Source organism: Dipodomys merriami, unplaced genomic scaffold (assembly GCF_024711535.1).
Source record: "Dipodomys merriami isolate MVZ:Mamm:240054 unplaced genomic scaffold, mDipMer1.0.p SCAF_85, whole genome shotgun sequence".
Lineage (NCBI taxonomy): Eukaryota > Metazoa > Chordata > Mammalia > Rodentia > Heteromyidae > Dipodomys > Dipodomys merriami.
Window position 1 is genome coordinate 2,677,785 of NW_027206457.1, and position 16,507 is coordinate 2,694,291.

At 47.3% G+C, this 16,507-nt stretch overlaps 1 protein-coding gene across 4 annotated transcripts in view; it reads left to right on the forward strand.

The window, feature by feature from the left end:
* Znf423 (zinc finger protein 423) overlaps positions 1 to 16,507 on the forward strand; it is a 324,973-nt gene that overhangs the window by 25,462 nt on the left and 283,004 nt on the right. Inside the window, exon 1 of one of the 4 annotated variants that reach the window (XM_070011962.1) lies at positions 1,439 to 1,502. The exons of 2 other annotated variants lie outside the window; for them this stretch is intronic. The gene's annotated coding sequence lies outside the window, so the exon portion shown is untranslated. Of the gene's footprint in view, positions 1 to 1,438; positions 1,503 to 16,507 lie in introns of those variants that run through there. One more of the 4 variants, XM_070011965.1, reaches the window with a different exon arrangement.

Below are 16,507 nucleotides of genomic sequence, written 5' to 3' on the forward strand. Positions count from 1 at the left end.
GGCCTCATGCATGCGAGGCAAGCACTCTACCAGAGCCACCTTTCCAGCCCCTCAGGCCTGTCTTTAAAAGACGAATATCCTTCCTAAATGGGCCCACAGTCCCTCCCTTGTACCTCTGGGGAGAGTGGCATCCCCTGAACATCCTAGCCCAGTCACAGGTAGAGGTAGGGGTGTAACACCTGCACCTCTGGAGAGCCCCGGTTCCCATGGAGTTGGTGGACTCAGGGTATCCAGATGACACTTGCATTATGTGGACAAGAAAAGGAGATGGAAGAAAGGAAAGGGGGGGATGAGCAGGTGCCAGGAGGCCTCGGTGAACACTATGCTTCTTTCTAGGCAAGGATCTAGAAACCTTCCATTTCCCTATGTACATCCTCCTCCACATCCTGCTCTTCCTAGCCCCTTTTTTCCTTACCTCTGCTCTAGGATTCTCCCTTCCTTCCTATGTGCATGTCTTCCCCTCTGACTGGAGCCCTCTCTCCATTTCCCAGCCTGGCTGGCTCCTCCTTATCCTTTCTGGACTCAGGTTCAAGGTCACCTTCCCATAGAAGCATTTCCAGACCACATTTCTCTCCAGGCAGGCCCACTGTGGTCAGTCTCATACCCTTTCTAATGTCCTCTGACTTGTTTTAGGTAGGAGCTGATTTGCAGGTTTTTCTTTGCTGAATTTGTGACTCCATCTAGACAGGGACTAGATTTGGTCTGTTTATATCATGTGTCCCCAGGCTTCAGGAGAAGGGTTAGAAGGATTCGGGGGGGGGGGGCTGGCATGCTGTGAGCCCTGACATAATTTTGCTGAGTAAAGAAGCTGCTGTTGTTGGCTAGGCCCTTCCCCAGTTTCTTTTCTCTTCTGTCTGTCCATGTCCTTCTTTCTCACTCCCTGGAAGTCCTAGACTCCCTCTGTTCTCTAGGGAAGAGATGCAAAGCATCCCCAGGTGCCCCTGGACTGGTGGTGTCTTTGTAGGGACTGGGTAGCTGGCAGGGCTTTTCCCAGGATCAGCTCAGGAAACAGCCCCCTGGCCACAGGTTAGACAGCTAGCTGCTTGGTGGGGAGACTAAAGAGGGACAGGTGAGGACCTTGGGGTGGGTGGTCCACTGGTTTAAGCCAGTGAGCAGCAGAGTTCATGGCTAGACTTGATTCTTGCCCACACTGGCCTTCTCTCAGGGATGTTCATTCCACCCTTTGCTGGGAAAGCAGTTCAGGTCTCAGCCTCCTACTGCTATATAGTCAGACTGGCATGAGAGCCAGCTGTTTATGAGACAGCATAAATGTGGGGAAGGGACCCTGCCTCACTATTTCAAGATAAACCATCTGATCACTTTCAGATGGCTTCAGAAGTTCTCTGACTGACTATTTACAGGACAGATGAGGTAGGCTGGTTATGAACTCACAGATGATGTCGTCGTCTTGTTGGCCTAGAACCAGGGTTAGAGTTGGGGAAGGGTGGAGGAGAGGGGAGGGAAGAAGCCACCAGCCCAGCCCAGCAGAGTGACTCTGGAAGGTGAGTGGGGACAGGTGGATTCCAGGGGCGGAGGTGGGGCTTGGAAATACAGCCAGCCTGCCATAGGCACTTTCTCAGGCTGCCAAAATCACTGCTCAGCTTAGCCAGCAGAGGGCTGTCCCTGGGGTAGACAAAGAACCTCTCTGGGTCTCCAGAGCTGTGCTCTGTGGCTTCCTGGGGATAAATGGTGGCCTTTCTGTGTATGTGCCCACAGCACTGCTGTGTGTATATGTACCTGGGTCTCCATAGATCTTGCCTAGAGCCTGGTGCCCACCCAGAGGTCTTTTGGGAATTTGTTGGCTGCAGTGTGAGTCTAATGAGCAAACTGCTGGGCGGTGGGTCTGAGGGCTCCCCAACAGGGCTCAGTCACCCCATATTCTTCAAATGGAGCTATTGAAGCAGAGAAGGCCTTTCTAGACCCCTGTGGTTGCTTCCGGGGCTCTTGCTTAGGTTGCCTTTTCTCTTCAGTGGGAAGTACCAGTGTGAGTAATTATATATGTTTTCACAAACTTGAACTATGCTTCATTTCAACTTCTATAAACATGTCTGTGTAATTCTAATTAACTGCTCGCATAAAGCCACCAGAAAGTTACATGGGGAAACACTCATTTGCCAGACTGTCGCCTAAAAGCCAAGGAAAATATTGTGTTCTTCAACAAATGGACCATTCATGTAGACTGTTACCAAGATCAACAGGAGATATTTGAGGACAAGTGAGATTTTGAGCAGTGATGGCTCTGCCTCCTGTAACGGCATCCTTTAGGGGTTGGCTGGCAGGGTGGGTGGCTTGATTGAGTGGTCAATGCTGTTTAAGAAAAATGCCCTGGACTTAGGAATGTGGGGTCAGGACCCTGGAGATGGGCCATCGCCTGGTGTTCTTGTTAGTGTCTGTGGCAGGCAGCCACTCTGGATTTGTGCAAATTCTGTCTCTGAGAAAAGCCCAAGAAATGGCTCACCCCACTGTCTTCTTGTGTTTTCTTTAGCTGGGGCTAGGGTTTCTAGAAATGTGTGGAAAGTAGTTTCTGGGGTTTCATTTTTAATAAAGGATGAAGAATGATTTGAAATTAATTTCTATCTATTCATCCATTCATCTCCATCCATCCATCCATCCATCCATCCATCCATCCATCCAGACACCCACCATCCCATGTGCTCATCCATTCATTTGTCCATCCATCCATTCATCTATTCAATCATCTATCCATCTGGTCATACATCTACCCATACCTGTAGTCATCCATTTAAATATCTATCCCTGGGAAGAGGAGGTGCCTGGTGACCTAGTGAAGGACATTAAAAAAATACTTTCCTTCTTGGAGCCATTGTTTTGGTTGTTGGTGGAAATGGTGAGATGTACAGTGTCATAACAGCTAAGGGAGGAAAGCTGGGGAAAACTGACTGGTCTGAGGCTGGGTGAGAAGACATCCAAGGCACTGGGGTCTGGAGATGGGAGAAATGGGCTAAAGGTTCACATAACTGTAGGACAGTCCTTTATTCAAAGCAAGAAGGTGATTCTGGGCTGCCTGGCCATTATCTATATGTTTTTTTCCCTTCACAGGATGAAAAAGTCTTCTAAATGTTGCAATACAGCTGGGTGGGTACCATGCACCCAAAGTCCCAGCTACTCTGAGGTAGAGGCTAGGGGGATTACTTGAGCACAGGAGTTTGAGACCATTCTTAGCAGCATAGTGAGATCTTGTTTTAAAAAAAATCCTGTATTACAATATTTGCTCAATTAGAAATGGGAATAATACAGAATATAAAGAGCAGGAAGTGATAACACCGCTCTTCGCAGAGAAGGCTGTTGGCACTTTTATTTACCACCAGCCCTGGTTTTCTTCCTTACTACATTTCCAAAGGTGTGGTAGTACACAGCTGTAATCTTAGCACTAGGAAAGATGATGCAGGCGAGTTCAAGTTCAGCTTGAGTGCAAGAGAGGAAAATAAAAACAAAAACCCCCTACTTGAAAGCCCAGGTTCCTATTTTAGGTCCCAGAGACTGGTGAAGTTTTGTTGTGCCCTTAAGACACTTGAAGTTGGAGTCTAGGTGGTTTTTGTTATGCTGTTTGCTGAAGCAGCGATTGAAAGGTGAGCCCTAGTGGGGGAATGCTTTGTGGGGATGGCTGTGACCATGAAAGTGCTTATTGGAGTGCTTACTACCTTCTCCACCCCATATCTGCACGGTCTTTGTCAGTTCTTACAGCTTTCACAACTCTGTGAGGAAGTGTTACTGTTGTCAAGTGTCAGACAGGAAACCAGGGCCCAGCCATTAATGGCCTTTCGAAAATCAATGGTTATTAGGAACCACAGTGACTTCAAGCCTTCCGCTCTTGGATCCCGGTCAAGAGTCAAGGTTAAGAACCACAAGGCCATCCAACCTGATTTGCTTTCCTTCTGAGCTGTTGTGGAGCCCTGCTGCTGTGTTTACCTGGGCCATTTTGACAAGTTTGCCCCTCTCAGCAAAAGCACCTTGGAAGAGTCCCGTTGGGTCCTCTGGGTGGACAGACCAGAGAGGCATGTGACAGTACACATGAGGCTGAGCCCTGTTTCCTAGCATGTGGCAGCCCTTTGAATAAGCAGGAGTTTTTTTTTTTTTTTAATATCATTAGCAAGTTCGTGAAAGATTGTCAACCTTAGGGAAGCTCCACCTGGAACCACTTGTCTTACAGGGCCAGCGGACAGGCTGGCTATGGCCTGGCAGAGAGGGTTTGTGTCTAGCTGTTTCCTTCATTCATTCCCTCTTTCTCCCTCCCTCATTCATATTGAGGTGTGTGTTTCCAGCAAGGAGAGTCCCTGGTCTCCAGTTTCCGGAGGCACCCTGTACAGTCTAGATTCCAATTAGCTTAATTGCTTCATATTAGACTTCTTAGAAATGATTTTCTCTTGTGCTGATGGCTGAGGTTCCAGGAATGCCTCCCCCACTGTCTCCCTTCCTGATCCTTCCCTAGTTTGCCTCTTTCAACGCCATCTCCCCAGTACCTGTCTATAACTCAGTCCATTGGTCCCAGTACAGGTGCATCTGTTTACAGCTGAGTGACTGAGGTGGGGTAAAAGCTCGGATGATCTACTGAAAGCTTATGTATTGCATGTAGACAAGGATGCATGGGTTTTGATGGAGGATTCCTTTTCAGGGTGTATGTGTGTGGGTGCTTCAGCAAAGGAACTAGACACAAAAATGGACCTTCTTCACTTCTCCACCAACAGCAGATTTTCACAAAGTGCTTTCCAACAACCCAAGGAACAGTTGCATCCTGATTGACACGCAGGATACTGGAGTAGCATTCTTGCTGTTAAGTGATCAGGATTTCAGCCAAGGGAATATAATGAAATCCACATAAAAATTTATTTACCTAATGAAAATCCTAGAGTAATGCATAAGTGCTTCTCTGATAATAAAATGCAAATCTAAAACTATAACCAGGAGGACAATAATCTTCATTAAATGTATTGTCTAGAGGAAGCCCATGACATCCACTTAACAGTGATTTGATTTGTTTGGTAATTTCCACACAATATTTAAACTTTATTTTGAGCCTTAAGAACACACCCCTGACTTTCCTTCCCATCAGAGAGGGGGCAACTGTGGAGGTGCCCTCCTGGTGGGGGCTCAGAACCTCTGTTATGGGGTGCCCTTGAACTGTGTCTTTACCAAGGCAGTTTTGGGTCTGGCTGGGACATGGGGTTAGAGAAGAGAGCAAGGGGCTAGGATTCCTTTTTTGGGGTGGGGGGGTGGGAGGGGAGGTGTCCAGGAAATCTCTTGTGCTTTTGCTTGCAGAGAGACAGGATGGGGAGGTCTGGGAAGCCTTAAGTCTGTGCTATTCTTCCATTACTTGAACAATTCTCAGATCTTGCTGTTCCCTTGGCTCACGACAGTCTAGCAACAAGCCTGTACTTATGGTTGGCTTCACTGGAGGTTGGAAGCTGATTGGAAGTGCTTTGGTGACAGGTGGGCCTGGGTTCAACATTTTCCCTGCCATTTGTCAACTGGGGAGTAGTGGTTACATTCCTCCCTCTCTATGAGGCTCAGGCTGCTCACTCCCATCCCCAGGACCTCTGGAAGGACTGCCAGGCAACTTGTGAAGGGGCCTGTGTCCTGTCCTCCTGGGGCCCCAGTGCCTTGCAGGTAGTTTGGAAACATAATAGGGAAGAGTTTGAGATTTAATGCCCAAACTTGAAACCAATGAGCCAAGGCCAAGATGAACAAAAGTAGCACTTACAATTTTAATTTTTGTGTTGGAAACAGGGCTTGAATTCAAGGTCTTGCAGTCTTTTGCTCAGCTTTCTTGATCATGTTTAGCACTCTACCATTTGAACCATCTCTCCAGCCCAGATTTTGGCTGGTTAATTGGCTTTAGCCTCCTGAGTAGCTAGTATTACGGGTACTTTTTTCTTTTTTTTCTTTCAAGGCTAGCTCTCTACCACTTAAATCACTTTTGGCTCTTTGATGGTTAATTGGAGATAAGAGTCTCATGGATTTTCTTGCCTGGGCTGGCTTCAGTCCAAGATCCTTAGATCTCAGGCTCCTGAGTAGATAAGATTACAGGTGTAAGTGCCCAGCAAACAGGACTCTCTCTCTCTCTCTCTTCTCTTCTCTTCTCTCTCCTCTTCTTTCTCTCTCTTTCTCTCTCTCTCTCTAGTTCTGAGGCTTAAACTCAAGGCCCAGGTGCTGTCCTTGAGCCTCTTTGTGCTTAAGGCTAGTTCTCTACCACTTGAGCCACAGAATCATTTCTGGCTTTTATGGTAGATTATTGGAGATAAGAGTCACATGGACTCTACCCTAGCTGGCTTCACATCCAGATACTCAGATCTCAGCCTCCTGAGATCTGTAATCCTAGGATTACAGGTATGAGCCATTGGTGCCCAGTTACATTTTCAATTTTTGACATTCACAAAGGCCCAAAGGTTGATGGTGTGGGTACATACATGTATACATACACATGTGCATCCTAGTTTATGCGTATGTGTTGCTTTTCCTGATTATGATGATAACCTTTCTCCCCTCCTCTCCCTTCTCCTGCTCTCCCCCAACTCCCTCCCCTTCCCACTTCTCTTCTTTCTTCTCCATTCCCTTCCTCTCCCCCGTCTCACCCTTTCTCTTTTCTTCTCTCCTTATATACTTTTGTCCTCCAAGTCACAACTTCTTTCCCTTTTGGAAATGATGCAGAATGTTTTGATGAGGTTAAAAAGAAGACAACAGGTCATTTGTGTATCCCTGACGAGTCCCTCCCAAAGGTGGCAGCAGTGGTGATTAAGACACGGGCCTGTTCATCAGCTGGCTTTGAGTGCCATGGCTGATCCTCCTTGGGCAAGCCCTCAGCCTCCTTGAGCCTCAGTTTCCTTGCCGGTAATGCAGCATTAACACCTACCCCTCTGTGCACTTGTGAAGATTAAACAAGATAATGTGTGTAAAGTGCTTAGCAGTGTCTGGCCCTTAGTTGGCGCTTGATAAACGGGAGCGGCTTTGTTGCCGGGGGAGAAAGGTTGTAGAGAACAGAGCCCTGTGAAATGGAGAAGGGAGGCTGCTATCCGGTGGGGATGCCAGCCGCCAGCAGGCCAGCCAGCCATCATGCCTGCCTTTGCATCCACGGGCCGGCTCAGGTTACTCCTGGCCCATTAGCAACGCTGGTCAGAGCTTGTAGCCTCTGAAGTTCAAGGTCGATCCCAGGCCTTACATCCTCCTTCAAGTGCCTCTGCTTGGCCCAGAGTCATTAGTCACCAGAATGGTCTGAAAAGAGTAGAGATGAGTCAGACTCTTTATTCTGACCTCTTAGGCCACACCCAGAACAAAGCCTTTCTGATAGAAGGGCCACAGTGCCAACATTCAATTATCTAGGAGAGCTTGTAAATCAGGGCTTTAGGTCCTAGTAGCTGGGCCTGTCAGGTAAATAACCAGAGTTTACCTGAATGTCAGCAATTTCAGTACTATCTCACTGGGCGATGGACAGCTTGTTGATTGCCTGTTGCAGTAACCCCCTGTTAGTGTCTGGAGAATTGCCTGGAAGGACAGAACCTACCTTGCTAAAATAGAAAGACTTGAGAGGAGAGCAGAGGGATCACTGGGCTGAGGCCTGAGAAAGGGGGAGCATGGAGGTGGAAAGACCTGGAAGGGCTCTATTGTCGTTCTTCTGAGCCCGTGGGGACCTGTGATGTATCTTTGCAGGAGGGAGGATAAGGGAGCTGTAATCTCCTAGCCCAGCTCAATCATCTTCCTTTGGGGGGGGGGGGGAGCGGCAGTGACTCATGCCTAGCTACTCCGAAGGCTGAGATCTGAGGATCATGGTTTGAAGCCTGCCAGGCTTCAGACATTCATGAAGACTCTCTTATCCAACCTACCAGCAAAGAATTAGAAGCAGAGCTGTGGCTCAAGTGGTAAAGTGTCAGCTTTGAGTGAAAAAGCTAAGGAACAGAATGTAAGCCTTAGTATTGATGAGCATGCATGCACTCTCTCTCTCTCTCTCTCTCTCTCTCTCTCTCTCTCTCTCTCTCTCTCTCTCTCTCTCTCTCACACACACACACACACACACACACACACACACATCCTGTGATTGGCTAGAGTGTTACTTGGGTTGAATACTTTCTAGCATATGACCAGGGTTCAATACCCAGCACCACAAAAGTAGATGAAAAAAGATCCAGTGGGTGACTCGGGCAATTGACATAGGCAAATGAACTGGCTTTTCAGCTAGCAGTCTCACCAACAGGCCTATGTTAGGAGCTGTACCTCATACTCAGGATTTCTCCCCAGGTTCGTGATGGAATTATCAGTGAACCAACCATGGATCACTGGAGCCATCCTTATTTCCTCTAGCTTTCACAGCTCTTTGTCACACAAGACATCTGAGTGTAACTGAACCATCTCTGGAGGAGGCAGAAAAACCCACCCAGTGGCACTGACTGCCTCTTCCAGGGTTGTTCTCACTGATCTTAAGGGGAGCAGAACTGTGGCCATTATGAAGTGAAGTCTTGAGCTACAGAGGACTGTGGGGGTTGCAATACATAGCGAAACCTGTAGCGTCTGCGTGGCCCCCTTCCCTGGGCCTACAAAGGGCTCAAGTGACAGCCAGGCTAGGCCTTCACATGCCTGGAGCCAGCCAGGGGGGAGAGAAAGGGGAGGGAGGGAGGGAGAGAGAGAGAGAGAGAGAGAGAGAGAGAGAGAGAGAGAGAGAGAGAGAGAGAGAGAGAGAGAGAGAGAGAGAGCACAGTGAACTGCCTGGGACTGCCAGCCAGGGACAAAGGCAGAGACAGAAACAAAGGAGGAAAGAAATCACCCTTGTTACAACCTGTGGTTTGAGGAAAATGTGGCTTGCCACACCACAAGTTCTCTGAGTAGAACTCCTGAGTTTGTCTGACAAAACACTAGGACCTTCCTCAGGCTTAGTTGGGATGCCCGGCCCCATGCCTCCTGGAGGCCCTAAGCTCCCTGTGGAAGCAGGAAAGAGTCTGTTGGAATCAGTCAGTCATCTACTGCCAGACTTGGGAGCAAACATTTTTCTTTCTGGATTTAAATAATTGCATTGCATCCCCAGTTCTGGTTCTCTTCTAAAGCCAGCCCCAAATGACATTTGGCAGGCTAACGATGGTCTGGCTTTCTCCCCCTCTGCCCTGTGGGGTTTTCTTAGATTTTTTTTCCCTCAATGTCTGGGTAGCTGGCTTTTAAGTCACTTCACTTTTCCCTTTCTTTCTCTTTCTTTCCCTTTCTTTTCTTTTTTCTTTTCCTTTTTTTTTTGGTTCAAGTCTCAAATTTTATTAAATTTAAATTTTATTTCATTTCAGGCTATAAAAGTCTAAAAGTGGCTTTGAAAGTGAACAGGTTTTGGCATGCTGGAAATGGGTTACCTCCAATGCAAATAAAAGAGTCTAGCTTCCGAGGCGAACAAGACTCTAAGGGTTGGGAAAATGTGTGCAGCGCTTAGAGACCATGGCATAGAAATGGTCAGAGACCAATTTAAAAGCACATATATTTTAAATGAAACATTTTGTGGACATATGGAACCAATCGCTCTGCCAAAAGCTCAAAGCTGGGGATCAAGTCTTGAGAGCTAAACTTCAATCTCACTACCCAAGGTGATTTTAAGCAGACAAATGAAAACTCCTTTCTGCTTTCTAGTCTAAGGGGAATCTTAATACATTTTTAAATTATTTGGCATTTTGAATTAATTTTCTTAGAATGAAACGAGATTCTTAAATTGGGATCTTGAAGGGAAAAGACAGCCAGGTAATTAGCGAACACATCTTCTTTGACACATGGATACAAAGGGGGAGAGGAACTCCAACCAAGGTGCACATGAAGTCTATTTTAGAGCAAAGATTTCAAAGTAAGCAACACCATCTGTTCTTTAATTATTTCTCCTTATAAAAAAAAAGTCGCTAAATTTATTTGGGTTACTTAGCTGGAAAGAAATGTCTTTGAAGACACCCAGAGCTAGAGCTATTCAAGGCAGATTGTCAGCTCTTGTTTGCTAGGTATCCAAGAACTCAAAATAGTAAAGTGTTTCCAGAGTTGAGTTTATTTTCCCAGGTAGCCTCCTCTTGGTTTCGCAGGACATAGCTACCTGGCTCCTGGAGACAGTCCTGTGCTGCTCTGGGGACAGGGGGATTGAACAGAGGGATCGTGACAGCACTGTTAAGGGAGTTGTGTCTGCAGGCTCTGATTCCAGAGAAAGGTTAGGCTATTGGGATTCTCTGACCCTTCAAGACATCAATCCATCTATCCATCCAGTTGACAATCCATCTATCCACTCACACTCATCCAACCATGCATGTGTTAACTCAACAAAATATTCCTTGAGTACTCCTTGGGGACTGGGTCCAGTTTTAGGTCCTCTCCTCAAAACTTGCTGTCATATGAAAGAGACAATAGTAGTCAGGTGAGTACACAATGATCAACACTAATGCTTGCTCTAGATTTGGACCAGTGCTGTGCACTAGAACTTTCCTGATGATGAGAGTGTTTTCATCAGCATGGTAGCCACATGGGACTCTTTGGCATCTGAAATGTGACTAATGTGGCAGGCTTATTTATTTCCTAATTTATGGACTGGGTCTCCAGGCTGAGGTTGGCCTGGAACTCAAGATTCTCCTGCCTCTGTCTCCTGAGTGCTAGGCCCTACACTAGCCAAATCAGGACCTTTGCTCTACAGATGGTTTGCCTAGGACAATGGAGGCTGTGTTTGTGATATTCAGAGGGAACTGGGTTGGGCCAGGTGCATCCAGGAGCTGGGAAGTTGAATTTCAGATGAACAGAAAGTTTCTGAGGAAAGAGGCCGATGGAGCTGTGATTGAGGGAGGATAGGAAGGTAAGAAAAATGAGCCTGACAGAATGCAGGGTGAGAGGGTGATTATGTAGCTTACCCCACCCAGTGCTGGGTAGGACGTTTGATGAACTCAAGAAGCCAGTGTGGTGGAGTAAAGAGAATGAGGTTGCTAGATGCTGATGTCTCATGCTTGTAAACTGTAGCTACTCAGGAAGATGAGATCTGAGGATCATGGTTTAAGGCCAGCCTGGGCAGGAAACTGTGAGACTCGTATTGTTAATTAACCAGCAAAAAGCTGGAAGTAGAACTGTGGCTTAAGTGGTAGAGTGTCAGCCTTGATCAAAAATACGAACGGACAATGTCCAGGTCCTGAATTCAAACCCCAGTGACTGGTACAAAAAAGAGAAGGGGATTTGTGAGCTGAACAAGACAACTAGATGTAAGACCTGATACTGCCAGCTATGTGAGCTTGCACTGGTGTCTTGACCTTTCTGAGCATCATGTTCTTCATTGACAAAATGGAGGTCATCACACTTGCCTATCGACTTATCTAACAGGGTCAACAGGCAGAGCAACTAAAATTGAGTATACACTCACATGCAAAACCCCATGCTGGGGGAAGCAGGCAGCCTGGTGGGTTGTTTTGTACTGATTTGTCCTTGTTCTCTAGTTGCCCCTTTCCCACTGAGTCCTTCTTTCCTCCCAGCATCTTTCCCCTGCCCAAGGATGTCTGACCTGCAGCATGCTCCATCTAGCTCCATCTGTGAAGCCAGGTCTGGGGGAGGGACCCAGTTGCTTGTTCTGCATCTACTTCTCTGGAAAGCCTGTCTAAGCCCTCAGCTTCTTTGCCTGCATCTGTGATCTTGGGGGAGGGGGGAGTCCCTTCTGGAGATGTGCAATGACACAAACCCAGGTCTTCGCCTCTCAGCAGCTGTGTGACTTTGGGCAAGTTACTTGACCTCTCAGGCGAAGCATAGAGGAACTTGCAGGATTGGAGTGGTTGGAAAGCTTGAATAGGCCGAGAGCATGGCCTTTTGCAGGTGCTGTTTAGAGTCAGATGTAACCAGAGGCCTTTTGGGGGAAGATTTCATAGTAATTTTAGCAGCATCTTTCTGTTGTCTAGACCTAAGATCAGCATTTTAGGAAAAAGTGTGGAGGTGCATTTTCCCCTGTCTCACCGCCCCTGCCCCATGCTGGACCTCAGCACCCCTTCCCCCAGAATGTCTGGTGGCCAGAGCCTCCAGAGGGCCCCAGCTGTGGGGCAGCCCAGAGATTTGTCCCTGGAAGAGGCCAGACTTATTTTGAGATGGCAAATGTGGTGGATGATTTCTCTGCTGGAAAGATACCAAGAGTCCGGCCTTGCCTGGGGTGGTGTTTTGGGGGCAAACCCCGCAGTGTCTTATCTAAAGACGCTGCTTTTCCTCGCTCTCCAAAGCCTTTGTAGTCAGCCCTGTCCCCAGAATTCAAACTCAGTAGTTACTCAGTATATGAGTTATTGCTACTGTCTTAACATTATTATCTTGTTTTCCCAGGTTTCTTCTTTAGACAAAGACATTTATAGCAAACTCCTTGATATCTTGGTGTGTGTGTGTGTGTGTGTGTGTGTGTGTGTGTGTGTGTGTGTGTGTGTGTGTGTGTGTGAGAGAGAGAGAGAGAGAGAGAGAGAGAGAGAGACAGACAGACAGACAGACAGACAGACAGACAGACAGACAGAGACAGAGACAGAGTATTCAGGTTTGAACTTGGATCTAATGCATGCTAAGCATAAGGTGAGCCATACCCCCCAATTCTTTTTTTTTTTTTTTTTGGTGCTGATTATTTTGGATATAGGATCTCATTTCTTGGCTAGGTTTCTGCCTGGGCCTTGATCTGCCTATTTTAGGTTTTCTATTATAGTTGGGATGACAGGCACACACTCTACTCATTTCTGAGTTGAGAAACTTTTCTGCCCAATCTGGCCTTCAGCTGTAACCCTCCCCATTTTAGTCTCTTACAAGATTCTTTGTGTTGCTGGTACTGGGGCTTGAAATTAGGGCCTGGTGCTGTCCTTTAACTTTTTCACTCAAGGCTGCTGCTCTACCACTTGAGCCACAGTCGCATTTTTCCAGCTTTTGGTGGGCAATTGGAAATGAGTCCCATGGATGTTCCTGCCTGTTCTGGCTTTGAACTGTGATTCTCAGATCTCAGCCTCCCACGTAGGTACGATTACAGGTGTGAGCCACTGGCCCTCATCAAATTCCACCCCCCCCCCCTTTAAAAAAAAAAGAATGAAGGTTGACCCTCATTTAGCCCCCAAGTGATGAGTACCTTGAGCCACTAAGACAAGCCACTTGATTTATAGGGAAAGGTGCTTTCTAAACACCTTGTCATATTATGTCATGTAATTTTGATTTAGCACCAAAAAGTTGCCCTTAGAACTTAGGCTGAGATCCTGGAGCAAAGGTTGCAAACTGGTCACCCAAAGAGAGTTTGGCATCAGAATCAGTTTTTATGTTAGCTGCTCAGGCTTAAAATTGTTTGCAATTGAAAGTTTGCACAAAAATCCAGGTTTCTCACTTTCTGAAGTCATTAGAGGATTCTCCCCTGCTCCTCCTGCCCCCCCGCCCCTTCTCCCCACTGAGTCCTGCACAGCACAGAGGGCACTAGCTGGAGTCAGCCTAGCTCACCTCTTTATGTTACCATCTGGAGGCCTCACTCACTGCTCAGGCCCCAACACTTGCATGAATTGGAGCAGCCCTGCCCCTGTGGGATATGCCCCAGGCGCCTTGTCCAGCCCCAATTCCTGCTTGCTGTGTGACTGTCTTAGTTTTCCCACCTCTCTGTGTTTCAGTTTCCCATCTGTCTAGTGGGGCACTAGCTAGATTTTTTTCCCCTACTGTGCCTGGATGAACCAGCCAGGGAGAAGCTGGGAAGTGGGGTTGATCCCCCCACCCCCACTACTATATAAAGAGTGCCTAAGGCTTCTTAAGAGGCCAGTAGGACACCAGGGCAGGGCAGAGCAGGGCAGGGACAATAGTACATTTTTTAACCATGAGAGTAAGCCATGCCTGCAATCCTAGCTACTCAGGAGGCTGAAATTTGATGATGATGATTTAAAGCCAGCCCAGGCAGGAAAGTCTGAGACTCTTATCTCCAGTAACTCTCAAAAAGTCAGATGTGGGCCTCACATCAGTGGCTTATGCCTGTTATCCTAGCTACTCAGGAGGCTAAGATCTGAGGATTGAGGTTCAAAGCCAGCCCTGGCAGGAAAGTCCGTGAGACTCTTTATCTCCAATAAATCACCAGAAAACCAGAAGTGGTGCTGTGGCTCAAGTGGTAGAGCGCTCGCCTTGAGCTGAAGAGCTGAGGGACAGCGCCCAGGCCCAGAGTTCAAGCCCCATGATTACCACCACTACCACCACCACCAACAAAAAAGCTAAACATGGAGTCGTGTCTCAAGTGGTAGAGCTCCATCCTTGGGTGTAAAAGCTAAGGACAGTGTCCAGGCTCTGAGTTCAAGCTCTAGTACTGGCACAAAAAAATGACTGATCAGCTTTGCTCTATAATGAAAGGTGGTGTCACAATGGAAATAGAAGTTTCCACAGCACCGATAGCCGCTAAGTGATAGAGAGGCTGACAGCGTGCAACTGACTGAGGTGGCTTGGGTATTCTGGTGAGCCTAGCTAGGGAAGAACCTCAGAGGTGAGGCCGCAGAGGGGTGGCTGGGACCCTGGGGCTGCTTCCTGACAGACCTGTGCTGCCTGCCCCAGTCCTAGTCCACTCACTGACCACCATACTTCAAGGAGGACATCAGCCTCCTGCCAGTGGGTAGCCCAACCTTCAAGCTTCCCTGTGATGAACTGTTTTGGGCCATACCCTGAGCTCTAAGGCCAGGAGAAATGGCTATGAGAGCCATCAGGCCATGAGTGCTTGGTGGGCCTTTTGAAGGGGACAGTAAAAGGCTTAGCAAAGCCTCAGGATCAGATCATAGAGCTGGTGCATTGCTAGATTGTTTGGAAGGAACTTGAAGGATGAGGGCAATTTTGCATCTCTGGAAACCATGCTCGTGTCCCGTGTGACCCTCCGACTGTGTTCAGAGGGAGGTGGAACTGTGGGCCCTGTGGTGGGGAGGGGTGTGTGTGACCTGCTCTAGGCTCCCGACCATTTACTGAAGGCAGATGATCTAGACAGTGCTGAGGAGGCCACATTACAGGCGCTGCCTGAGGTCCCTGCTGCCAAAGGTGGGCTGTGTTGTGACCTGGGCCTCTGCCCAAAGCCCCGCTCCTTCTCAGCTCCTGGTAGCCTTTGGCCAGACCCTGGGCTCAGACTCACATCTTCCTGACTGTGTGGCTTACAGGAGGAAACTGGATAGCCAGCAGGCCCTGCTAATGCCCTAAAGCAAGGTGTTGCTTGTTTTTCCCCCTGCAGCTTCTTTCTGGTGCAGCCCAAATGGGCTGCCTTGGAAGCTTGTGCTGGAGTAGGGGTGGGCATGGGCCTGGTCCTGCTCAGAGAGTTCTGGGCCTTTCTTGGGGAGAAGGGTTGGATGAAGATGGGGCCATCCTGAGTCTCAACCACTGTCCCAACTGCTGTGCCACTTTCCTGTCCTTTAGGATATGGTGGTCACATGTGACAAAAGCAAACTTCAGCCAGAGAGGATTGGTCATTATTCATTGGAGGATCATGAGAGCTGATGGAAGTGGAGACTGAGGAATCAGAGGTCACTTTAGAAACTTAGGAAGCAAGTGAGAATGGACATTAGGCTGAGTGTGGTGGCACATATCTTTAATCTTAGCACTCAGGAGACTTGGGGAAGAGGATCACAAGTTTAAGGCCAATCTGGGCTACATGGTGAGGCTTTGTCTCAAAAAAAAGGAAAGGCATAGTATCCAAAATACACGAGAAGCTCAAGAAATCAACCCCACCCAAAGCTTATAAACCAATCACTAAATGGGCAAAGGAACTAAGGAAAGACTTCTCTTCTCAGAAGAGGTAAGAATAGCAAAGAAACAAAATGAAGACTTCTAATCATCCTTGGCCATAAAGGAAATGCAAATCAAAGCAACTCTGAGATTCCATCTCACCCCAGTTAGATTGGCTAACATTATGAATCTGAATAACAATAAATGTTGGTGGGGATGTTGGGAAAAATGAACCCTGCTGCACTGTTAGTGGGAATGTAAAGTAGTACAACCACTCTGGGCAGCAGTCTGGAGGTTTCTGAAAAACTATGACCCAGCCATACCACTTCTGGGCGTCTACCCAGAACTTACCAGCTAGGATACTGTAAAGACACTTGCACAACCATGTTCATTGCTGCACTATGCATAATAGCAAGTTATGGCAACAGCCAAGATGCCCTACCATAGATGAGTGGATCCAAAAAATGTGGTGCTGATACACAATGGAATTTTACATAGCCATTATAAAGAATACTAATGTCATTTACAGGGAAATGGATGGACCTAGATAGAACAAATCATGTTAAGTGAGGTAAGCCAAGTTCAGAGAAACAGAGCATGTTTTCTCTCATATGCAGAAGCTATATCTAAAATATACTGGGACATGATAAATTATGCAGGACTTTAGACATTCATACAGAGTAAGACCAAAGGAGGATACTCTTAGGAGAGGAACAGAAAGTCCTAATGCCTATGTGCCTCTGATCATACAAAATATTTATCAAAATGAACATCAGGAAATGGAAACAAGAGTTTTTTTTTCCTTTGTTGCTGTCTTTTCTTTTCTTTTTTCTTTTCCTGGTCCTAGGGCTTG